Source organism: Chiloscyllium punctatum, chromosome 17 (assembly GCF_047496795.1).
Source record: "Chiloscyllium punctatum isolate Juve2018m chromosome 17, sChiPun1.3, whole genome shotgun sequence".
In the NCBI taxonomy this organism is placed as follows: domain Eukaryota; kingdom Metazoa; phylum Chordata; class Chondrichthyes; order Orectolobiformes; family Hemiscylliidae; genus Chiloscyllium; species Chiloscyllium punctatum.
Window position 1 is genome coordinate 49,638,676 of NC_092755.1, and position 22,898 is coordinate 49,661,573.

At 49.1% G+C, this 22,898-nt stretch overlaps 12 non-coding genes across 12 annotated transcripts; all 12 read left to right on the forward strand.

The window, feature by feature from the left end:
• Nucleotides 1-720: 720 nt before the first annotated feature.
• trnal-caa (transfer RNA leucine (anticodon CAA)) lies at nt 721-840 on the forward strand. Its single transcript has 2 exons — nt 721-758; nt 795-840. It is a non-coding gene; the product is annotated as a tRNA-Leu (tRNA).
• A 1,813-nt stretch (nt 841-2,653) lies between these two features.
• trnal-caa (transfer RNA leucine (anticodon CAA)) lies at nt 2,654-2,773 on the forward strand. The gene is made up of 2 exons: nt 2,654-2,691; nt 2,728-2,773. It is a non-coding gene; the product is annotated as a tRNA-Leu (tRNA).
• Nucleotides 2,774-4,594: 1,821 nt separating this feature from the next.
• Nucleotides 4,595-4,714, forward strand: trnal-caa (transfer RNA leucine (anticodon CAA)). The gene is made up of 2 exons: nt 4,595-4,632; nt 4,669-4,714. It is a non-coding gene; the product is annotated as a tRNA-Leu (tRNA).
• A 1,813-nt stretch (nt 4,715-6,527) lies between these two features.
• On the forward strand, nt 6,528-6,647 carry trnal-caa (transfer RNA leucine (anticodon CAA)). Its single transcript has 2 exons — nt 6,528-6,565; nt 6,602-6,647. It is a non-coding gene; the product is annotated as a tRNA-Leu (tRNA).
• Nucleotides 6,648-8,460: 1,813 nt separating this feature from the next.
• Nucleotides 8,461-8,580, forward strand: trnal-caa (transfer RNA leucine (anticodon CAA)). Its single transcript has 2 exons — nt 8,461-8,498; nt 8,535-8,580. It is a non-coding gene; the product is annotated as a tRNA-Leu (tRNA).
• A 1,819-nt stretch (nt 8,581-10,399) lies between these two features.
• trnal-caa (transfer RNA leucine (anticodon CAA)) lies at nt 10,400-10,519 on the forward strand. Its single transcript has 2 exons — nt 10,400-10,437; nt 10,474-10,519. It is a non-coding gene; the product is annotated as a tRNA-Leu (tRNA).
• Nucleotides 10,520-12,332: 1,813 nt separating this feature from the next.
• trnal-caa (transfer RNA leucine (anticodon CAA)) lies at nt 12,333-12,452 on the forward strand. Its single transcript has 2 exons — nt 12,333-12,370; nt 12,407-12,452. It is a non-coding gene; the product is annotated as a tRNA-Leu (tRNA).
• A 1,819-nt stretch (nt 12,453-14,271) lies between these two features.
• On the forward strand, nt 14,272-14,391 carry trnal-caa (transfer RNA leucine (anticodon CAA)). The gene is made up of 2 exons: nt 14,272-14,309; nt 14,346-14,391. It is a non-coding gene; the product is annotated as a tRNA-Leu (tRNA).
• A 1,815-nt stretch (nt 14,392-16,206) lies between these two features.
• Nucleotides 16,207-16,326, forward strand: trnal-caa (transfer RNA leucine (anticodon CAA)). Its single transcript has 2 exons — nt 16,207-16,244; nt 16,281-16,326. It is a non-coding gene; the product is annotated as a tRNA-Leu (tRNA).
• Nucleotides 16,327-18,139: 1,813 nt separating this feature from the next.
• Nucleotides 18,140-18,259, forward strand: trnal-caa (transfer RNA leucine (anticodon CAA)). The gene is made up of 2 exons: nt 18,140-18,177; nt 18,214-18,259. It is a non-coding gene; the product is annotated as a tRNA-Leu (tRNA).
• A 1,813-nt stretch (nt 18,260-20,072) lies between these two features.
• Nucleotides 20,073-20,192, forward strand: trnal-caa (transfer RNA leucine (anticodon CAA)). The gene is made up of 2 exons: nt 20,073-20,110; nt 20,147-20,192. It is a non-coding gene; the product is annotated as a tRNA-Leu (tRNA).
• A 1,825-nt stretch (nt 20,193-22,017) lies between these two features.
• On the forward strand, nt 22,018-22,137 carry trnal-caa (transfer RNA leucine (anticodon CAA)). The gene is made up of 2 exons: nt 22,018-22,055; nt 22,092-22,137. It is a non-coding gene; the product is annotated as a tRNA-Leu (tRNA).
• Nucleotides 22,138-22,898: the final 761 nt, after the last annotated feature.

A 22,898-nucleotide genomic window follows, 5' to 3' on the forward strand; every position in this document is an offset into this window, starting at 1 on the left:
GAGGGAGAATTTGTAGGTGTGTTTGAGAGAGACAGAGTGTGTATGTGTGTGAGAGAGACAGAGTGTGCGTGTGTGTGTGTAAGAGAGAGTGTGCATGTGTCTTTGTGTGTGAGAGAGTGAAAGAATGTGTGTGTGTGAGAGAGAGTGTGTTTGAGAGAGAGAATGTGTGTGCGAGAGAGAGAGAATGTGTGTGTGTATGTGCGTGTATGTGTGTGTGTGAGTGAGAGTGGGTGCGTGTGAGAGAGAGAGAATTTGTATGTGTATGTCTGCAAGAGTGTGTTTGCGTGTGTCTGAGAGAGAGAGAGGAAGAATTTGTTGGTGTGTGTGAGAAAGAGTGTGTGTGTGAGATAGTGTGTGTGTGAGAGAGTGCGTGTGTCTGTGTGTGTGTAAGAGGGAGAAGTGTGTGTGTGTGAGTGAGAGTGTGTGTGTGAGAGAGACAGAGAAAGGGAGAATTTGTGTGTATGAGAGGGAGAGAGTGTGTTTGTGCGTGCATGTGAGAGAGAGAGTGTGTGTGTGAGAGACAGATAGAGAGTGTGTGTGCGTGTGCATGTGAGAGAGAGTGTGTGTGTGCGAGAGTGAGACTGTGTATGAGGGATTGTTGCTGAGTGTGAATGCAAGGGAGCTGCAGAAATGCGGAATTGCATTTTGTGTCTGCACAAGAGCAAGGTGACTAATTGTACAGAGTGAGAAAGACATCTGGAAAGGCATCTGCAGCAGCTTGTCAGGATGGCCGAGTGGTCTAAGGCGCCAGACTCAAGGAGTGTTAGTCCTTGCTCTGCATCTGGGCTTGTGAATTCTGGTCCCTTTCTAGGGGCGTGGGTTCAAATCCCACTCCTGACATTCTTCCCTTTTCCCCAAACAAACCTTCCCACACCCACACACTGCCCCCACATTTCACAGCTTCTTGGAGAGGAGTCGCTCCCCCTTCACAAAGATGGAAGAGTCCAACCTGTCACTTTCAAAGATAAGGCTGAGGCTTTTACAACAATCTTCAGCCGCAAGTGCCCACCGGATGATCTTACTCAGTCTCCCCCTGTGCTCCCCACCATCACAGACACCATTCTTCCAACAATTCCATTCACTCCATGTCAGATCAAGAGACACTGGACACTGCAAAGGCTCTGTGCTCTGGCACTGATCCTGAAGGCTGCTACTCCACAACATGCCCTTCCTCCAGCCAAGTTCTCCCAGGACAGTTACAACACTGGGATCGACCTGGCCATGTGGGAAATTATCCAGGTATGTCCTGGACATAAAAAGCAGGACAAATCCAACTCAGCCAATTCCTCTCCCATCCATCTGTTCCCAATCCTCGGTAAAGTGATGGAAGGGCTCACCAACAGTGCTATCAAGCAGCACCTGCTCAGTGACACCCAGTTTGGCTTCCCCCAGGGTCACTCAGCTCCTGACCTGATTGTGTTTGTGTTTGTGTGTGAGAGAGAGAGATTGTGTGTGTGTGTGTGTGTGAGAGATAAAGATTGTGTGTGTGCCTGTGAGTGTGTGTGTGTTTGTGTGTGTGTGTGAAGGAGAGAGCGTGTGTGTGTTAGCATGTGTTTGTGTGCGTGTGAGAGAGAGTGTGTGTGTGTGTGAGAGAGAGAGGTGTGTGTGTGTGAGATTGTGTGTGCCTGTGGGCGTGTGTGTGAGAGAGAGAGTGTGTGTTTGTGTGAAGGAGAGAGAGTGTGTATGTTAGCGTGTGTGTGTGTGAGAGAGAGCGCATGTGTGTGTGTGAGCGCAAGAGAGGCAGCGTGTACGTGTGTGTGTTTGTGTGTGTGAGAGTGAGAGAATGTGTGTGAGTATGTGTCTGAGAGTGTGTGTTTGTGTCTGTCTGTGTGTGTGTGAGTGAGAGTATGTATGTGTATATGTGTGTTTGAGAGAGAGAGGGTGTGAGTGTGTATATGAGTGTGTGGGCATGTGTGTGTGTGAGAAACAGAGAGGGAGAATTTGTAGGTGTGTTTGAGAGAGACAGAGTGTGTATGTGTGTGAGAGAGACAGAGTGTGCGTGTGTGTGTGTAAGAGAGAGTGTGCATGTGTCTTTGTGTGTGAGAGAGTGAAAGAATGTGTGTGTGTGAGAGAGAGTGTGTTTGAGAGAGAGAGAATGTGTGTGCGAGAGAGAGAGAATGTGTGTGTGTATGTGCGTGTATGTGTGTGTGTGAGTGAGAGTGGGTGCGTGTGAGAGAGAGAGAATTTGTATGTGTATGTCTGCAAGAGTGTGTTTGCGTGTGTCTGAGAGAGAGAGAGGAAGAATTTGTTGGTGTGTGAGAGAAAGAGTGTGTGTGTGAGATAGTGTGTGTGTGAGAGAGTGCGTGTGTCTGTGTGTGTGTAAGAGGGAGAAGTGTGTGTGTGTGAGTGAGAGTGTGTGTGTGAGAGAGACAGAGAAAGGGAGAATTTGTGTGTATGAGAGGGAGAGAGTGTGTTTGTGCGTGCATGTGAGAGAGAGAGTGTGTGTGTGAGAGACAGATAGAGAGTGTGTGTGCGTGTGCATGTGAGAGAGAGTGTGTGTGTGCGAGAGTGAGACTGTGTATGAGGGATTGTTGCTGAGTGTGAATGCAAGGGAGCTGCAGAAATGCGGAATTGCATTTTGTGTCTGCACAAGAGCAAGGTGACTAATTGTACAGAGTGAGAAAGACATCTGGAAAGGCATCTGCAGCAGCTTGTCAGGATGGCCGAGTGGTCTAAGGCGCCAGACTCAAGGAGTGTTAGTCCTTGCTCTGCATCTGGGCTTGTGAATTCTGGTCCCTTTCTAGGGGCGTGGGTTCAAATCCCACTCCTGACATTCTTCCCTTTTCCCCAAACAAACCTTCCCACACCCACACACTGCCCCCACATTTCACAGCTTCTTGGAGAGGAGTCGCTCCCCCTTCACAAAGATGGAAGAGTCCAACCTGTCACTTTCAAAGATAAGGCTGAGGCTTTTACAACAATCTTCAGCCGCAAGTGCCCACCGGATGATCTTACTCAGTCTCCCCCTGTGCTCCCCACCATCACAGACACCATTCTTCCAACAATTCCATTCACTCCATGTCAGATCAAGAGACACTGGACACTGCAAAGGCTCTGTGCTCTGGCACTGATCCTGAAGGCTGCTACTCCACAACATGCCCTTCCTCCAGCCAAGTTCTCCCAGGACAGTTACAACACTGGGATCGACCTGGCCATGTGGGAAATTATCCAGGTATGTCCTGGACATAAAAAGCAGGACAAATCCAACTCAGCCAATTCCTCTCCCATCCATCTGTTCCCAATCCTCGGTAAAGTGATGGAAGGGCTCACCAACAGGGCTATCAAGCAGCACCTGCTCAGTGACACCCAGGTTGGCTTCCCCCAGGGTCACTCAGCTCCTGACCTGATTGTGTTTGTGTGTGTGTGTGTGAGAGAGAGAGAGATTGTGTGTGTGTGTGTGTGTGTGTGAGAGATAAAGATTGTGTGTGTGCCTGTGAGTGTGTGTGTGTTTGTGTGTGTGTGTGAAGGAGAGAGCGTGTGTGTGTTAGCATGTGTTTGTGTGCGTGTGAGAGAGAGTGTGTGTGTGTGTGAGAGAGAGAGGTGTGTGTGTGTGAGATTGTGTGTGCCTGTGGGCGTGTGTGTGAGAGAGAGAGTGTGTGTTTGTGTGAAGGAGAGAGAGTGTGTATGTTAGCGTGTGTGTGTGTGAGAGAGAGTGCATGTGTGTGTGTGAGCGCAAGAGAGGCAGCGTGTACGTGTGTGTGTTTGTGTGTGTGAGAGTGAGAGAATGTGTGTGAGTATGTGTCTGAGAGTGTGTGTTTGTGTCTGTCTGTGTGTGTGTGAGAGAGAGTATGTATGTGTATATGTGTGTTTGAGAGAGAGAGGGTGTGAGTGTGTATATGAGTGTGTGGGCATGTGTGTGTGTGAGAAACAGAGAGGGAGAATTTGTAGGTGTGTTTGAGAGAGACAGAGTGTGTATGTGTGTGAGAGAGACAGAGTGTGCGTGTGTGTGTGTAAGAGAGAGTGTGCATGTGTCTTTGTGTGTGAGAGAGTGAAAGAATGTGTGTGTGTGAGAGAGAGTGTGTTTGAGAGAGAGAGAATGTGTGTGCGAGAGAGAGAGAATGTGTGTGTGTATGTGCGTGTATGTGTGTGTGTGAGTGAGAGTGGGTGCGTGTGAGAGAGAGAGAATTTGTATGTGTATGTCTGCAAGAGTGTGTTTGCGTGTGTCTGAGAGAGAGAGAGGAAGAATTTGTTGGTGTGTGTGAGAAAGAGTGTGTGTGTGAGATAGTGTGTGTGTGAGAGAGTGCGTGTGTCTGTGTGTGTGTAAGAGGGAGAAGTGTGTGTGTGTGAGTGAGAGTGTGTGTGTGAGAGAGACAGAGAAAGGGAGAATTTGTGTGTATGAGAGGGAGAGAGTGTGTTTGTGCGTGCATGTGAGAGAGAGAGTGTGTGTGTGAGAGACAGATAGAGAGTGTGTGTGCGTGTGCATGTGAGAGAGAGTGTGTGTGTGCGAGAGTGAGACTGTGTATGAGGGATTGTTGCTGAGTGTGAATGCAAGGGAGCTGCAGAAATGCGGAATTGCATTTTGTGTCTGCACAAGAGCAAGGTGACTAATTGTACAGAGTGAGAAAGACATCTGGAAAGGCATCTGCAGTAGCTTGTCAGGATGGCCGAGTGGTCTAAGGCGCCAGACTCAAGGAGTGTTAGTCCTTGCTCTGCATCTGGGCTTGTGAATTCTGGTCCCTTTCTAGGGGCGTGGGTTCAAATCCCACTCCTGACATTCTTCCCTTTTCCCCAAACAAACCTTCCCACACCCACACACTGCCCCCACATTTCACAGCTTCTTGGAGAGGAGTCGCTCCCCCTTCACAAAGATGGAAGAGTCCAACCTGTCACTATCAAAGATAAGGCTGAGGCTTTTACAACAATCTTCAGCCGCAAGTGCCCACCGGATGATCTTACTCAGTCTCCCCCTGTGCTCCCCACCATCACAGACACCATTCTTCCAACAATTCCATTCACTCCGTGTCAGATCAAGAGACACTGGACACTGCAAAGGCTCTGTGCTCTGGCACTGCTCCTGAAGGCTGCTGCTCCACAACATGCCCTTCCTCCAGCCAAGTTCTACCAGGACAGTGACAACACTGGGATCGACCTGGCCATGTGGGAAATTATCCAGGTATGTCCTGGACATAAAAAGCAGGACAAATCCAACTCAGCCAATTCCTCTCCCATCCATCTGTTCCCAATCCTCGGTAAAGTGATGGAAGGGCTCACCAACAGTGCTATCAAGCAGCACCTGCTCAGTGACACCCAGTTTGGCTTCCCCCAGGGTCACTCAGCTCCTGACCTGATTGTGTTTGTGTGTGTGTGTGAGAAAGAGAGATTGTGTGTGTGTGTGTGTGTGAGAGATAAAGATTGTGTGTGTGCCTGTGAGTGTGTGTGTGTTTGTGTGTGTGTGTGAAGGAGAGAGCGTGTGTGTGTTAGCATGTGTTTGTGTGCGTGTGAGAGAGAGTGTGTGTGTGTGTGAGAGAGAGAGGTGTGTGTGTGTGAGATTGTGTGTGCCTGTGGGCGTGTGTGTGAGAGAGAGAGTGTGTGTTTGTGTGAAGGAGAGAGAGTGTGTATGTTAGCGTGTGTGTGTGTGAGAGAGAGTGCATGTGTGTGTGTGAGCGCAAGAGAGGCAGCGTGTACGTGTGTGTGTTTGTGTGTGTGAGAGTGAGAGAATGTGTGTGAGTATGTGTCTGAGAGTGTGTGTTTGTGTCTGTCTGTGTGTGTGTGAGTGAGAGTATGTATGTGTATATGTGTGTTTGAGAGAGAGAGGGTGTGAGTGTGTATATGAGTGTGTGGGCATGTGTGTGTGTGAGAAACAGAGAGGGAGAATTTGTAGGTGTGTTTGAGAGAGACAGAGTGTGTATGTGTGTGAGAGAGACAGAGTGTGCGTGTGTGTGTGTAAGAGAGAGTGTGCATGTGTCTTTGTGTGTGAGAGAGTGAAAGAATGTGTGTGTGTGAGAGAGAGTGTGTTTGAGAGAGAGAGAATGTGTGTGCGAGAGAGAGAGAATGTGTGTGTGTATGTGCGTGTATGTGTGTGTGTGAGTGAGAGTGGGTGCGTGTGAGAGAGAGAGAATTTGTATGTGTATGTCTGCAAGAGTGTGTTTGCGTGTGTCTGAGAGAGAGAGAGGAAGAATTTGTTGGTGTGTGTGAGAAAGAGTGTGTGTGTGAGATAGTGTGTGTGTGAGAGAGTGCGTGTGTCTGTGTGTGTGTAAGAGGGAGAAGTGTGTGTGTGTGAGTGAGAGTGTGTGTGTGAGAGAGACAGAGAAAGGGAGAATTTGTGTGTATGAGAGGGAGAGAGTGTGTTTGTGCGTGCATGTGAGAGAGAGAGTGTGTGTGTGAGAGACAGATAGAGAGTGTGTGTGCGTGTGCATGTGAGAGAGAGTGTGTGTGTGCGAGAGTGAGACTGTGTATGAGGGATTGTTGCTGAGTGTGAATGCAAGGGAGCTGCAGAAATGCGGAATTGCATTTTGTGTCTGCACAAGAGCAAGGTGACTAATTGTACAGAGTGAGAAAGACATCTGGAAAGGCATCTGCAGCAGCTTGTCAGGATGGCCGAGTGGTCTAAGGCGCCAGACTCAAGGAGTGTTAGTCCTTGCTCTGCATCTGGGCTTGTGAATTCTGGTCCCTTTCTAGGGGCGTGGGTTCAAATCCCACTCCTGACATTCTCCCCTTTTCCCCAAACAAACCTTCCCACACCCACACACTGCCCCCACATTTCACAGCTTCTTGGAGAGGAGTCGCTCCCCCTTCACAAAGATGGAAGAGTCCAACCTGTCACTTTCAAAGATAAGGCTGAGGCTTTTACAACAATCTTCAGCCGCAAGTGCCCACCGGATGATCTTACTCAGTCTCCCCCTGTGCTCCCCACCATCACAGACACCATTCTTCCAACAATTCCATTCACTCCGTGTCAGATCAAGAGACACTGGACACTGCAAAGGCTCTGTGCTCTGGCACTGCTCCTGAAGGCTGCTGCTCCACAACATGCCCTTCCTCCAGCCAAGTTCTCCCAGGACAGTGACAACACTGGGATCGACCTGGCCATGTGGGAAATTATCCAGGTATGTCCTGGACATAAAAAGCAGGACAAATCCAACTCAGCCAATTCCTCTCCCATCCATCTGTTCCCAATCCTCGGTAAAGTGATGGAAGGGCTCACCAACAGTGCTATCAAGCAGCACCTGCTCAGTGACACCCAGTTTGGCTTCCCCCAGGGTCACTCAGCTCCTGACCTGATTGTGTTTGTGTTTGTGTGTGAGAGAGAGAGATTGTGTGTGTGTGTGTGTGTGAGAGATAAAGATTGTGTGTGTGCCTGTGAGTGTGTGTGTGTTTGTGTGTGTGTGTGAAGGAGAGAGCGTGTGTGTGTTAGCATGTGTTTGTGTGCGTGTGAGAGAGAGTGTGTGTGTGTGTGAGAGAGAGAGGTGTGTGTGTGTGAGATTGTGTGTGCCTGTGGGCGTGTGTGTGAGAGAGAGAGTGTGTGTTTGTGTGAAGGAGAGAGAGTGTGTATGTTAGCGTGTGTGTGTGTGAGAGAGAGCGCATGTGTGTGTGTGAGCGCAAGAGAGGCAGCGTGTACGTGTGTGTGTTTGTGTGTGTGAGAGTGAGAGAATGTGTGTGAGTATGTGTCTGAGAGTGTGTGTTTGTGTCTGTCTGTGTGTGTGTGAGTGAGAGTATGTATGTGTATATGTGTGTTTGAGAGAGAGAGGGTGTGAGTGTGTATATGAGTGTGTGGGCATGTGTGTGTGTGAGAAACAGAGAGGGAGAATTTGTAGGTGTGTTTGAGAGAGACAGAGTGTGTATGTGTGTGAGAGAGACAGAGTGTGCGTGTGTGTGTGTAAGAGAGAGTGTGCATGTGTCTTTGTGTGTGAGAGAGTGAAAGAATGTGTGTGTGTGAGAGAGAGTGTGTTTGAGAGAGAGAGAATGTGTGTGCGAGAGAGAGAGAATGTGTGTGTGTATGTGCGTGTATGTGTGTGTGTGAGTGAGAGTGGGTGCGTGTGAGAGAGAGAGAATTTGTATGTGTATGTCTGCAAGAGTGTGTTTGCGTGTGTCTGAGAGAGAGAGAGGAAGAATTTGTTGGTGTGTGAGAGAAAGAGTGTGTGTGTGAGATAGTGTGTGTGTGAGAGAGTGCGTGTGTCTGTGTGTGTGTAAGAGGGAGAAGTGTGTGTGTGTGAGTGAGAGTGTGTGTGTGAGAGAGACAGAGAAAGGGAGAATTTGTGTGTATGAGAGGGAGAGAGTGTGTTTGTGCGTGCATGTGAGAGAGAGAGTGTGTGTGTGAGAGACAGATAGAGAGTGTGTGTGCGTGTGCATGTGAGAGAGAGTGTGTGTGTGCGAGAGTGAGACTGTGTATGAGGGATTGTTGCTGAGTGTGAATGCAAGGGAGCTGCAGAAATGCGGAATTGCATTTTGTGTCTGCACAAGAGCAAGGTGACTAATTGTACAGAGTGAGAAAGACATCTGGAAAGGCATCTGCAGCAGCTTGTCAGGATGGCCGAGTGGTCTAAGGCGCCAGACTCAAGGAGTGTTAGTCCTTGCTCTGCATCTGGGCTTGTGAATTCTGGTCCCTTTCTAGGGGCGTGGGTTCAAATCCCACTCCTGACATTCTTCCCTTTTCCCCAAACAAACCTTCCCACACCCACACACTGCCCCCACATTTCACAGCTTCTTGGAGAGGAGTCGCTCCCCCTTCACAAAGATGGAAGAGTCCAACCTGTCACTTTCAAAGATAAGGCTGAGGCTTTTACAACAATCTTCAGCCGCAAGTGCCCACCGGATGATCTTACTCAGTCTCCCCCTGTGCTCCCCACCATCACAGACACCATTCTTCCAACAATTCCATTCACTCCATGTCAGATCAAGAGACACTGGACACTGCAAAGGCTCTGTGCTCTGGCACTGATCCTGAAGGCTGCTACTCCACAACATGCCCTTCCTCCAGCCAAGTTCTCCCAGGACAGTTACAACACTGGGATCGACCTGGCCATGTGGGAAATTATCCAGGTATGTCCTGGACATAAAAAGCAGGACAAATCCAACTCAGCCAATTCCTCTCCCATCCATCTGTTCCCAATCCTCGGTAAAGTGATGGAAGGGCTCACCAACAGGGCTATCAAGCAGCACCTGCTCAGTGACACCCAGGTTGGCTTCCCCCAGGGTCACTCAGCTCCTGACCTGATTGTGTTTGTGTGTGTGTGTGTGAGAGAGAGAGAGATTGTGTGTGTGTGTGTGTGTGTGTGAGAGATAAAGATTGTGTGTGTGCCTGTGAGTGTGTGTGTGTTTGTGTGTGTGTGTGAAGGAGAGAGCGTGTGTGTGTTAGCATGTGTTTGTGTGCGTGTGAGAGAGAGTGTGTGTGTGTGTGAGAGAGAGAGGTGTGTGTGTGTGAGATTGTGTGTGCCTGTGGGCGTGTGTGTGAGAGAGAGAGTGTGTGTTTGTGTGAAGGAGAGAGAGTGTGTATGTTAGCGTGTGTGTGTGTGAGAGAGAGTGCATGTGTGTGTGTGAGCGCAAGAGAGGCAGCGTGTACGTGTGTGTGTTTGTGTGTGTGAGAGTGAGAGAATGTGTGTGAGTATGTGTCTGAGAGTGTGTGTTTGTGTCTGTCTGTGTGTGTGTGAGAGAGAGTATGTATGTGTATATGTGTGTTTGAGAGAGAGAGGGTGTGAGTGTGTATATGAGTGTGTGGGCATGTGTGTGTGTGAGAAACAGAGAGGGAGAATTTGTAGGTGTGTTTGAGAGAGACAGAGTGTGTATGTGTGTGAGAGAGACAGAGTGTGCGTGTGTGTGTGTAAGAGAGAGTGTGCATGTGTCTTTGTGTGTGAGAGAGTGAAAGAATGTGTGTGTGTGAGAGAGAGTGTGTTTGAGAGAGAGAGAATGTGTGTGCGAGAGAGAGAGAATGTGTGTGTGTATGTGCGTGTATGTGTGTGTGTGAGTGAGAGTGGGTGCGTGTGAGAGAGAGAGAATTTGTATGTGTATGTCTGCAAGAGTGTGTTTGCGTGTGTCTGAGAGAGAGAGAGGAAGAATTTGTTGGTGTGTGTGAGAAAGAGTGTGTGTGTGAGATAGTGTGTGTGTGAGAGAGTGCGTGTGTCTGTGTGTGTGTAAGAGGGAGAAGTGTGTGTGTGTGAGTGAGAGTGTGTGTGTGAGAGAGACAGAGAAAGGGAGAATTTGTGTGTATGAGAGGGAGAGAGTGTGTTTGTGCGTGCATGTGAGAGAGAGTGTGTGTGTGAGAGACAGATAGAGAGTGTGTGTGCGTGTGCATGTGAGAGAGAGTGTGTGTGTGCGAGAGTGAGACTGTGTATGAGGGATTGTTGCTGAGTGTGAATGCAAGGGAGCTGCAGAAATGCGGAATTGCATTTTGTGTCTGCACAAGAGCAAGGTGACTAATTGTACAGAGTGAGAAAGACATCTGGAAAGGCATCTGCAGTAGCTTGTCAGGATGGCCGAGTGGTCTAAGGCGCCAGACTCAAGGAGTGTTAGTCCTTGCTCTGCATCTGGGCTTGTGAATTCTGGTCCCTTTCTAGGGGCGTGGGTTCAAATCCCACTCCTGACATTCTTCCCTTTTCCCCAAACAAACCTTCCCACACCCACACACTGCCCCCACATTTCACAGCTTCTTGGAGAGGAGTCGCTCCCCCTTCACAAAGATGGAAGAGTCCAACCTGTCACTATCAAAGATAAGGCTGAGGCTTTTACAACAATCTTCAGCCGCAAGTGCCCACCGGATGATCTTACTCAGTCTCCCCCTGTGCTCCCCACCATCACAGACACCATTCTTCCAACAATTCCATTCACTCCGTGTCAGATCAAGAGACACTGGACACTGCAAAGGCTCTGTGCTCTGGCACTGCTCCTGAAGGCTGCTGCTCCACAACATGCCCTTCCTCCAGCCAAGTTCTACCAGGACAGTGACAACACTGGGATCGACCTGGCCATGTGGGAAATTATCCAGGTATGTCCTGGACATAAAAAGCAGGACAAATCCAACTCAGCCAATTCCTCTCCCATCCATCTGTTCCCAATCCTCGGTAAAGTGATGGAAGGGCTCACCAACAGTGCTATCAAGCAGCACCTGCTCAGTGACACCCAGTTTGGCTTCCCCCAGGGTCACTCAGCTCCTGACCTGATTGTGTTTGTGTGTGTGTGTGAGAAAGAGAGATTGTGTGTGTGTGTGTGTGTGAGAGATAAAGATTGTGTGTGTGCCTGTGAGTGTGTGTGTGTTTGTGTGTGTGTGTGAAGGAGAGAGCGTGTGTGTGTTAGCATGTGTTTGTGTGCGTGTGAGAGAGAGTGTGTGTGTGTGTGAGAGAGAGAGGTGTGTGTGTGTGAGATTGTGTGTGCCTGTGGGCGTGTGTGTGAGAGAGAGAGTGTGTGTTTGTGTGAAGGAGAGAGAGTGTGTATGTTAGCGTGTGTGTGTGTGAGAGAGAGTGCATGTGTGTGTGTGAGCGCAAGAGAGGCAGCGTGTACGTGTGTGTGTTTGTGTGTGTGAGAGTGAGAGAATGTGTGTGAGTATGTGTCTGAGAGTGTGTGTTTGTGTCTGTCTGTGTGTGTGTGAGTGAGAGTATGTATGTGTATATGTGTGTTTGAGAGAGAGAGGGTGTGAGTGTGTATATGAGTGTGTGGGCATGTGTGTGTGTGAGAAACAGAGAGGGAGAATTTGTAGGTGTGTTTGAGAGAGACAGAGTGTGTATGTGTGTGAGAGAGACAGAGTGTGCGTGTGTGTGTGTAAGAGAGAGTGTGCATGTGTCTTTGTGTGTGAGAGAGTGAAAGAATGTGTGTGTGTGAGAGAGAGTGTGTTTGAGAGAGAGAGAATGTGTGTGCGAGAGAGAGAGAATGTGTGTGTGTATGTGCGTGTATGTGTGTGTGTGAGTGAGAGTGGGTGCGTGTGAGAGAGAGAGAATTTGTATGTGTATGTCTGCAAGAGTGTGTTTGCGTGTGTCTGAGAGAGAGAGAGGAAGAATTTGTTGGTGTGTGTGAGAAAGAGTGTGTGTGTGAGATAGTGTGTGTGTGAGAGAGTGCGTGTGTCTGTGTGTGTGTAAGAGGGAGAAGTGTGTGTGTGTGAGTGAGAGTGTGTGTGTGAGAGAGACAGAGAAAGGGAGAATTTGTGTGTATGAGAGGGAGAGAGTGTGTTTGTGCGTGCATGTGAGAGAGAGAGTGTGTGTGTGAGAGACAGATAGAGAGTGTGTGTGCGTGTGCATGTGAGAGAGAGTGTGTGTGTGCGAGAGTGAGACTGTGTATGAGGGATTGTTGCTGAGTGTGAATGCAAGGGAGCTGCAGAAATGCGGAATTGCATTTTGTGTCTGCACAAGAGCAAGGTGACTAATTGTACAGAGTTAGAAAGACATCTGGAAAGGCATCTGCAGCAGCTTGTCAGGATGGCCGAGTGGTCTAAGGCGCCAGACTCAAGGAGTGTTAGTCCTTGCTCTGCATCTGGGCTTGTGAATTCTGGTCCCTTTCTAGGGGCGTGGGTTCAAATCCCACTCCTGACATTCTTCCCTTTTCCCCAAACAAACCTTCCCACACCCACACACTGCCCCCACATTTCACAGCTTCTTGGAGAGGAGTCGCTCCCCCTTCACAAAGATGGAAGAGTCCAACCTGTCACTTTCAAAGATAAGGCTGAGGCTTTTACAACAATCTTCAGCCGCAAGTGCCCACCGGATGATCTTACTCAGTCTCCCCCTGTGCTCCCCACCATCACAGACACCATTCTTCCAACAATTCCATTCACTCCGTGTCAGATCAAGAGACACTGGACACTGCAAAGGCTCTGTGCTCTGGCACTGATCCTGAAGGCTGCTACTCCACAACATGCCCTTCCTCCAGCCAAGTTCTCCCAGGACAGTTACAACACTGGGATCGACCTGGCCATGTGGGAAATTATCCAGGTATGTCCTGGACATAAAAAGCAGGACAAATCCAACTCAGCCAATTCCTCTCCCATCCATCTGTTCCCAATCCTCGGTAAAGTGATGGAAGGGCTCACCAACAGGGCTATCAAGCAGCACCTGCTCAGTGACACCCAGGTTGGCTTCCCCCAGGGTCACTCAGCTCCTGACCTGATTGTGTTTGTGTGTGTGTGTGTGAGAGAGAGAGAGATTGTGTGTGTGTGTGTGTGTGTGAGAGATAAAGATTGTGTGTGTGCCTGTGAGTGTGTGTGTGTTTGTGTGTGTGTGTGAAGGAGAGAGCGTGTGTGTGTTAGCATGTGTTTGTGTGCGTGTGAGAGAGAGTGTGTGTGTGTGTGAGAGAGAGAGGTGTGTGTGTGTGAGATTGTGTGTGCCTGTGGGCGTGTGTGTGAGAGAGAGAGTGTGTGTTTGTGTGAAGGAGAGAGAGTGTGTATGTTAGCGTGTGTGTGTGTGAGAGAGAGTGCATGTGTGTGTGTGAGTGCAAGAGAGGTAGCGTGTACGTGTGTGTGTTTTTGTGTGTGAGAGTGAGAGAATGTGTGTGAGTATGTGTCTGAGAGTGTGTGTTTGTGTCTGTCTGTGTGTGTGTGTGAGAGAGTATGTATGTGTATATGTGTGTTTGAGAGAGAGAGGGTGTGAGTGTGTATATGAGTGTGTGGGCATGTGTGTGTGTGAGAAACAGAGAGGGAGAATTTGTAGGTGTGTTTGAGAGAGACAGAGTGTGTATGTGTGTGAGAGAGACAGAGTGTGCATGTGTGTGTGTAAGAGAGAGTGTGCATGTGTGTTTGTGTGTGAGAGAGTGAAAGAATGTGTGTGTGTGAGAGAGAGTGTGTTTGAGAGAGAGAGAATGTGTGTGCGAGAGAGAGAGAATGTGTGTGTGTATGTGCGTGTATGTGTGTGTGTGAGTGAGAGTGGGTGCGTGTGAGAGAGAGAGAATTTGTATGTGTATGTCTGCAAGAGTGTGTTTGCGTGTGTCTGAGAGAGAGAGAGGAAGAATTTGTTGGTGTGTGTGAGAAAGAGTGTGTGTGTGAGATAGTGTGTGTGTGAGAGAGTGCGTGTGTCTGTGTGTGTGTAAGAGGGAGAAGTGTGTGTGTGTGAGTGAGAGTGTGTGTGTGAGAGAGACAGAGAAAGGGAGAATTTGTGTGTATGAGAGGGAGAGAGTGTGTTTGTGCGTGCATGTGAGAGAGAGAGTGTGTGTGTGAGAGACAGATAGAGAGTGTGTGTGCGTGTGCATGTGAGAGAGAGTGTGTGTGTGCGAGAGTGAGACTGTGTATGAGGGATTGTTGCTGAGTGTGAATGCAAGGGAGCTGCAGAAATGCGGAATTGCATTTTGTGTCTGCACAAGAGCAAGGTGACTAATTGTACAGAGTGAGAAAGACATCTGGAGAGGCATCTGCAGCAGCTTGTCAGGATGGCAGAGTGGTCTAAGGCGCCAGACTCAAGGTGTGTTAGTCCTTGCTCTGCATCTGGGCTTGTGAATTCTGGTCCCTTTCTAGGGGCGTGGGTTCAAATCCCACTCCTGACATTCTTCCCTTTTCCCCAAACAAACCTTCCCACACCCACACACTGCCCCCACATTTCACAGCTTCTTGGAGAGGAGTCGCTCCCCCTTCACAAAGATGGAAGAGTCCAACCTGTCACTATCAAAGATAAGGCTGAGGCTTTTACAACAATCTTCAGCCGCAAGTGCCCACCGGATGATCTTACTCAGTCTCCCCCTGTGCTCCCCACCATCACAGACACCATTCTTCCAACAATTCCATTCACTCCGTGTCAGATCAAGAGACACTGGACACTGCAAAGGCTCTGTGCTCTGGCACTGCTCCTGAAGGCTGCTGCTCCACAACATGCCCTTCCTCCAGCCAAGTTCTACCAGGACAGTGACAACACTGGGATCGACCTGGCCATGTGGGAAATTATCCAGGTATGTCCTGGACATAAAAAGCAGGACAAATCCAACTCAGCCAATTCCTCTCCCATCCATCTGTTCCCAATCCTCGGTAAAGTGATGGAAGGGCTCACCAACAGTGCTATCAAGCAGCACCTGCTCAGTGACACCCAGTTTGGCTTCCCCCAGGGTCACTCAGCTCCTGACCTGATTGTGTTTGTGTGTGTGTGTGAGAGAGAGAGATTGTGTGTGTGTGTGTGTGTGTGTGAGAGATAAAGATTGTGTGTGTGCCTGTGAGTGTGTGTGTGTTTGTGTGTGTGTGTGAAGGAGAGAGCGTGTGTGTGTTAGCATGTGTTTGTGTGCGTGTGAGAGAGAGTGTGTGTGTGTGTGAGAGAGAGAGGTGTGTGTGTGTGAGATTGTGTGTGCCTGTGGGCGTGTGTGTGAGAGAGAGAGTGTGTGTTTGTGTGAAGGAGAGAGAGTGTGTATGTTAGCGTGTGTGTGTGTGAGAGAGAGCGCATGTGTGTGTGTGAGCGCAAGAGAGGCAGCGTGTACGTGTGTGTGTTTGTGTGTGTGAGAGTGAGAGAATGTGTGTGAGTATGTGTCTGAGAGTGTGTGTTTGTGTCTGTCTGTGTGTGTGTGAGTGAGAGTATGTATGTGTATATGTGTGTTTGAGAGAGAGAGGGTGTGAGTGTGTATATGAGTGTGTGGGCATGTGTGTGTGTGAGAAACAGAGAGGGAGAATTTGTAGGTGTGTTTGAGAGAGACAGAGTGTGTATGTGTGTGAGAGAGACAGAGTGTGCGTGTGTGTGTGTAAGAGAGAGTGTGCATGTGTCTTTGTGTGTGAGAGAGTGAAAGAATGTGTGTGTGTGAGAGAGAGTGTGTTTGAGAGAGAGAGAATGTGTGTGCGAGAGAGAGAATGTGTGTGTGTATGTGCGTGTATGTGTGTGTGTGAGTGAGAGTGGGTGCGTGTGAGAGAGAGAGAATTTGTATGTGTATGTCTGCAAGAGTGTGTTTGCGTGTGTCTGAGAGAGAGAGAGGAAGAATTTGTTGGTGTGTGTGAGAAAGAGTGTGTGTGTGAGATAGTGTGTGTGTGAGAGAGTGCGTGTGTCTGTGTGTGTGTAAGAGGGAGAAGTGTGTGTGTGTGAGTGAGAGTGTGTGTGTGAGAGAGACAGAGAAAGGGAGAATTTGTGTGTATGAGAGGGAGAGAGTGTGTTTGTGCGTGCATGTGAGAGAGAGAGTGTGTGTGTGAGAGACAGATAGAGAGTGTGTGTGCGTGTGCATGTGAGAGAGAGTGTGTGTGTGCGAGAGTGAGACTGTGTATGAGGGATTGTTGCTGAGTGTGAATGCAAGGGAGCTGCAGAAATGCGGAATTGCATTTTGTGTCTGCACAAGAGCAAGGTGACTAATTGTACAGAGTGAGAAAGACATCTGGAAAGGCATCTGCAGCAGCTTGTCAGGATGGCCGAGTGGTCTAAGGCGCCAGACTCAAGGAGTGTTAGTCCTTGCTCTGCATCTGGGCTTGTGAATTCTGGTCCCTTTCTAGGGGCGTGGGTTCAAATCCCACTCCTGACATTCTTCCCTTTTCCCCAAACAAACCTTCCCACACCCACACACTGCCCCCACATTTCACAGCTTCTTGGAGAGGAGTCGCTCCCCCTTCACAAAGATGGAAGAGTCCAACCTGTCACTATCAAAGATAAGGCTGAGGCTTTTACAACAATCTTCAGCCGCAAGTGCCCACCGGATGATCTTACTCAGTCTCCCCCTGTGCTCCCCACCATCACAGACACCATTCTTCCAACAATTCCATTCACTCCGTGTCAGATCAAGAGACACTGGACACTGCAAAGGCTCTGTGCTCTGGCACTGCTCCTGAAGGCTGCTGCTTCACAACATGCCCTTCCTCCAGCCAAGTTCTACCAGGACAGTGACAACACTGGGATCGACCTGGCCATGTGGGAAATTATCCAGGTATGTCCTGGACATAAAAAGCAGGACAAATCCAACTCAGCCAATTCCTCTCCCATCCATCTGTTCCCAATCCTCGGTAAAGTGATGGAAGGGCTCACCAACAGTGCTATCAAGCAGCACCTGCTCAGTGACACCCAGTTTGGCTTCCCCCAGGGTCACTCAGCTCCTGACCTGATTGTGTTTGTGTGTGTGTGTGAGAGAGAGAGATTGTGTGTGTGTGTGTGTGTGTGAGAGATAAAGATTGTGTGTGTGCCTGTGAGTGTGTGTGTGTTTGTGTGTGTGTGTGAAGGAGAGAGCGTGTGTGTGTTAGCATGTGTTTGTGTGCGTGTGAGAGAGAGTGTGTGTGTGTGTGAGAGAGAGAGGTGTGTGTGTGTGAGATTGTGTGTGCCTGTGGGCGTGTGTGTGAGAGAGAGAGTGTGTGTTTGTGTGAAGGAGAGAGAGTGTGTATGTTAGCGTGTGTGTGTGTGAGAGAGAGTGCATGTGTGTGTGTGAGCGCAAGAGAGGCAGCGTGTACGTGTGTGTGTTTGTGTGTGTGAGAGTGAGAGAATGTGTGTGAGTATGTGTCTGAGAGTGTGTGTTTGTGTCTGTCTGTGTGTGTGTGAGTGAGAGTATGTATGTGTATATGTGTGTTTGAGAGAGAGAGGGTGTGAGTGTGTATATGAGTGTGTGGGCATGTGTGTGTGTGAGAAACAGAGAGGGAGAATTTGTAGGTGTGTTTGAGAGAGACAGAGTGTGTATGTGTGTGAGAGAGACAGAGTGTGCGTGTGTGTGTGTAAGAGAGAGTGTGCATGTGTCTTTGTGTGTGAGAGAGTGAAAGAATGTGTGTGTGTGAGAGAGAGTGTGTTTGAGAGAGAGAATGTGTGTGCGAGAGAGAGAGAATGTGTGTGTGTATGTGCGTGTATGTGTGTGTGTGAGTGAGAGTGGGTGCGTGTGAGAGAGAGAGAATTTGTATGTGTATGTCTGCAAGAGTGTGTTTGCGTGTGTCTGAGAGAGAGAGAGGAAGAATTTGTTGGTGTGTGTGAGAAAGAGTGTGTGTGTGAGATAGTGTGTGTGTGAGAGAGTGCGTGTGTCTGTGTGTGTGTAAGAGGGAGAAGTGTGTGTGTGTGAGTGAGAGTGTGTGTGTGAGAGAGACAGAGAAAGGGAGAATTTGTGTGTATGAGAGGGAGAGAGTGTGTTTGTGCGTGCATGTGAGAGAGAGAGTGTGTGTGTGAGAGACAGATAGAGAGTGTGTGTGCGTGTGCATGTGAGAGAGAGTGTGTGTGTGCGAGAGTGAGACTGTGTATGAGGGATTGTTGCTGAGTGTGAATGCAAGGGAGCTGCAGAAATGCGGAATTGCATTTTGTGTCTGCACAAGAGCAAGGTGACTAATTGTACAGAGTGAGAAAGACATCTGGAAAGGCATCTGCAGCAGCTTGTCAGGATGGCCGAGTGGTCTAAGGCGCCAGACTCAAGGAGTGTTAGTCCTTGCTCTGCATCTGGGCTTGTGAATTCTGGTCCCTTTCTAGGGGCGTGGGTTCAAATCCCACTCCTGACATTCTTCCCTTTTCCCCAAACAAACCTTCCCACACCCACACACTGCCCCCACATTTCACAGCTTCTTGGAGAGGAGTCGCTCCCCCTTCACAAAGATGGAAGAGTCCAACCTGTCACTTTCAAAGATAAGGCTGAGGCTTTTACAACAATCTTCAGCCGCAAGTGCCCACCGGATGATCTTACTCAGTCTCCCCCTGTGCTCCCCACCATCACAGACACCATTCTTCCAACAATTCCATTCACTCCATGTCAGATCAAGAGACACTGGACACTGCAAAGGCTCTGTGCTCTGGCACTGATCCTGAAGGCTGCTACTCCACAACATGCCCTTCCTCCAGCCAAGTTCTCCCAGGACAGTTACAACACTGGGATCGACCTGGCCATGTGGGAAATTATCCAGGTATGTCCTGGACATAAAAAGCAGGACAAATCCAACTCAGCCAATTCCTCTCCCATCCATCTGTTCCCAATCCTCGGTAAAGTGATGGAAGGGCTCACCAACTGTGCTATCAAGCAGCACCTGCTCAGTGACACCCAGTTTGGCTTCCCCCAGGGTCACTCAGCTCCTGACCTGATTGTGTTTGTGTTTGTGTGTGAGAGAGAGAGATTGTGTGTGTGTGTGTGTGTGAGAGATAAAGATTGTGTGTGTGCCTGTGAGTGTGTGTGTGTTTGTGTGTGTGTGTGAAGGAGAGAGCGTGTGTGTGTTAGCATGTGTTTGTGTGCGTGTGAGAGAGAGTGTGTGTGTGTGTGAGAGAGAGAGGTGTGTGTGTGTGAGATTGTGTGTGCCTGTGGGCGTGTGTGTGAGAGAGAGAGTGTGTGTTTGTGTGAAGGAGAGAGAGTGTGTATGTTAGCGTGTGTGTGTGTGAGAGAGAGCGCATGTGTGTGTGTGAGCGCAAGAGAGGCAGCGTGTACGTGTGTGTGTTTGTGTGTGTGAGAGTGAGAGAATGTGTGTGAGTATGTGTCTGAGAGTGTGTGTTTGTGTCTGTCTGTGTGTGTGTGAGTGAGAGTATGTATGTGTATATGTGTGTTTGAGAGAGAGAGGGTGTGAGTGTGTATATGAGTGTGTGGGCATGTGTGTGTGTGAGAAACAGAGAGGGAGAATTTGTAGGTGTGTTTGAGAGAGACAGAGTGTGTATGTGTGTGAGAGAGACAGAGTGTGCGTGTGTGTGTGTAAGAGAGAGTGTGCATGTGTCTTTGTGTGTGAGAGAGTGAAAGAATGTGTGTGTGTGAGAGAGAGTGTGTTTGAGAGAGAGAGAATGTGTGTGCGAGAGAGAGAGAATGTGTGTGTGTATGTGCGTGTATGTGTGTGTGTGAGTGAGAGTGGGTGCGTGTGAGAGAGAGAGAATTTGTATGTGTATGTCTGCAAGAGTGTGTTTGCGTGTGTCTGAGAGAGAGAGAGGAAGAATTTGTTGGTGTGTGAGAGAAAGAGTGTGTGTGTGAGATAGTGTGTGTGTGAGAGAGTGCGTGTGTCTGTGTGTGTGTAAGAGGGAGAAGTGTGTGTGTGTGAGTGAGAGTGTGTGTGTGAGAGAGACAGAGAAAGGGAGAATTTGTGTGTATGAGAGGGAGAGAGTGTGTTTGTGCGTGCATGTGAGAGAGAGAGTGTGTGTGTGAGAGACAGATAGAGAGTGTGTGTGCGTGTGCATGTGAGAGAGAGTGTGTGTGTGCGAGAGTGAGACTGTGTATGAGGGATTGTTGCTGAGTGTGAATGCAAGGGAGCTGCAGAAATGCGGAATTGCATTTTGTGTCTGCACAAGAGCAAGGTGACTAATTGTACAGAGTGAGAAAGACATCTGGAAAGGCATCTGCAGCAGCTTGTCAGGATGGCCGAGTGGTCTAAGGCGCCAGACTCAAGGAGTGTTAGTCCTTGCTCTGCATCTGGGCTTGTGAATTCTGGTCCCTTTCTAGGGGCGTGGGTTCAAATCCCACTCCTGACATTCTTCCCTTTTCCCCAAACAAACCTTCCCACACCCACACACTGCCCCCACATTTCACAGCTTCTTGGAGAGGAGTCGCTCCCCCTTCACAAAGATGGAAGAGTCCAACCTGTCACTTTCAAAGATAAGGCTGAGGCTTTTACAACAATCTTCAGCCGCAAGTGCCCACCGGATGATCTTACTCAGTCTCCCCCTGTGATCCCCACCATCACAGACACCATTCTTCCAACAATTCCATTCACTCCATGTCAGATCAAGAGACACTGGACACTGCAAAGGCTCTGTGCTCTGGCACTGATCCTGAAGGCTGCTACTCCACAACATGCCCTTCCTCCAGCCAAGTTCTCCCAGGACAGTTACAACACTGGGATCGACCTGGCCATGTGGGAAATTATCCAGGTATGTCCTGGACATAAAAAGCAGGACAAATCCAACTCAGCCAATTCCTCTCCCATCCATCTGTTCCCAATCCTCGGTAAAGTGATGGAAGGGCTCACCAACAGGGCTATCAAGCAGCACCTGCTCAGTGACACCCAGGTTGGCTTCCCCCAGGGTCACTCAGCTCCTGACCTGATTGTGTTTGTGTGTGTGTGTGTGAGAGAGAGAGAGATTGTGTGTGTGTGTGTGTGTGTGTGTGAGAGATAAAGATTGTGTGTGTGCCTGTGAGTGTGTGTGTGTTTGTGTGTGTGTGTGAAGGAGAGAGCGTGTGTGTGTTAGCATGTGTTTGTGTGCGTGTGAGAGAGAGTGTGTGTGTGTGTGAGAGAGAGAGGTGTGTGTGTGTGAGATTGTGTGTGCCTGTGGGCGTGTGTGTGAGAGAGAGAGTGTGTGTTTGTGTGAAGGAGAGAGAGTGTGTATGTTAGCGTGTGTGTGTGTGAGAGAGAGTGCATGTGTGTGTGTGAGCGCAAGAGAGGCAGCGTGTACGTGTGTGTGTTTGTGTGTGTGAGAGTGAGAGAATGTGTGTGAGTATGTGTCTGAGAGTGTGTGTTTGTGTCTGTCTGTGTGTGTGTGAGAGAGAGTATGTATGTGTATATGTGTGTTTGAGAGAGAGAGGGTGTGAGTGTGTATATGAGTGTGTGGGCATGTGTGTGTGTGAGAAACAGAGAGGGAGAATTTGTAGGTGTGTTTGAGAGAGACAGAGTGTGTATGTGTGTGAGAGAGACAGAGTGTGCGTGTGTGTGTGTGTAAGAGAGAGTGTGCATGTGTCTTTGTGTGTGAGAGAGTGAAAGAATGTGTGTGTGTGAGAGAGAGTGTGTTTGAGAGAGAGAGAATGTGTGTGCGAGAGAGAGAGAATGTGTGTGTGTATGTGCGTGTATGTGTGTGTGTGAGTGAGAGTGGGTGCGTGTGAGAGAGAGAGAATTTGTATGTGTATGTCTGCAAGAGTGTGTTTGCGTGTGTCTGAGAGAGAGAGAGGAAGAATTTGTTGGTGTGTGTGAGAAAGAGTGTGTGTGTGAGATAGTGTGTGTGTGAGAGAGTGCGTGTGTCTGTGTGTGTGTAAGAGGGAGAAGTGTGTGTGTGTGAGTGAGAGTGTGTGTGTGAGAGAGACAGAGAAAGGGAGAATTTGTGTGTATGAGAGGGAGAGAGTGTGTTTGTGCGTGCATGTGAGAGAGAGAGTGTGTGTGTGAGAGACAGATAGAGAGTGTGTGTGCGTGTGCATGTGAGAGAGAGTGTGTGTGTGCGAGAGTGAGACTGTGTATGAGGGATTGTTGCTGAGTGTGAATGCAAGGGAGCTGCAGAAATGCGGAATTGCATTTTGTGTCTGCACAAGAGCAAGGTGACTAATTGTACAGAGTGAGAAAGACATCTGGAAAGGCATCTGCAGTAGCTTGTCAGGATGGCCGAGTGGTCTAAGGCGCCAGACTCAAGGAGTGTTAGTCCTTGCTCTGCATCTGGGCTTGTGAATTCTGGTCCCTTTCTAGGGGCGTGGGTTCAAATCCCACTCCTGACATTCTTCCCTTTTCCCCAAACAAACCTTCCCACACCCACACACTGCCCCCACATTTCACAGCTTCTTGGAGAGGAGTCGCTCCCCCTTCACAAAGATGGAAGAGTCCAACCTGTCACTATCAAAGATAAGGCTGAGGCTTTTACAACAATCTTCAGCCGCAAGTGCCCACCGGATGATCTTACTCAGTCTCCCCCTGTGCTCCCCACCATCACAGACACCATTCTTCCAACAATTCCATTCACTCCGTGTCAGATCAAGAGACACTGGACACTGCAAAGGCTCTGTGCTCTGGCACTGCTCCTGAAGGCTGCTGCTCCACAACATGCCCTTCCTCCAGCCAAGTTCTACCAGGACAGTGACAACACTGGGATCGACCTGGCCATGTGGGAAATTATCCAGGTATGTCCTGGACATAAAAAGCAGGACAAATCCAACTCAGCCAATTCCTCTCCCATCCATCTGTTCCCAATCCTCGGTAAAGTGATGGAAGGGCTCACCAACAGTGCTATCAAGCAGCACCTGCTCAGTGACACCCAGTTTGGCTTCCCCCAGGGTCACTCAGCTCCTGACCTGATTGTGTTTGTGTGTGTGTGTGAGAAAGAGAGATTGTGTGTGTGTGTGTGTGTGAGAGATAAAGATTGTGTGTGTGCCTGTGAGTGTGTGTGTGTTTGTGTGTGTGTGTGAAGGAGAGAGCGTGTGTGTGTTAGCATGTGTTTGTGTGCGTGTGAGAGAGAGTGTGTGTGTGTGTGAGAGAGAGAGGT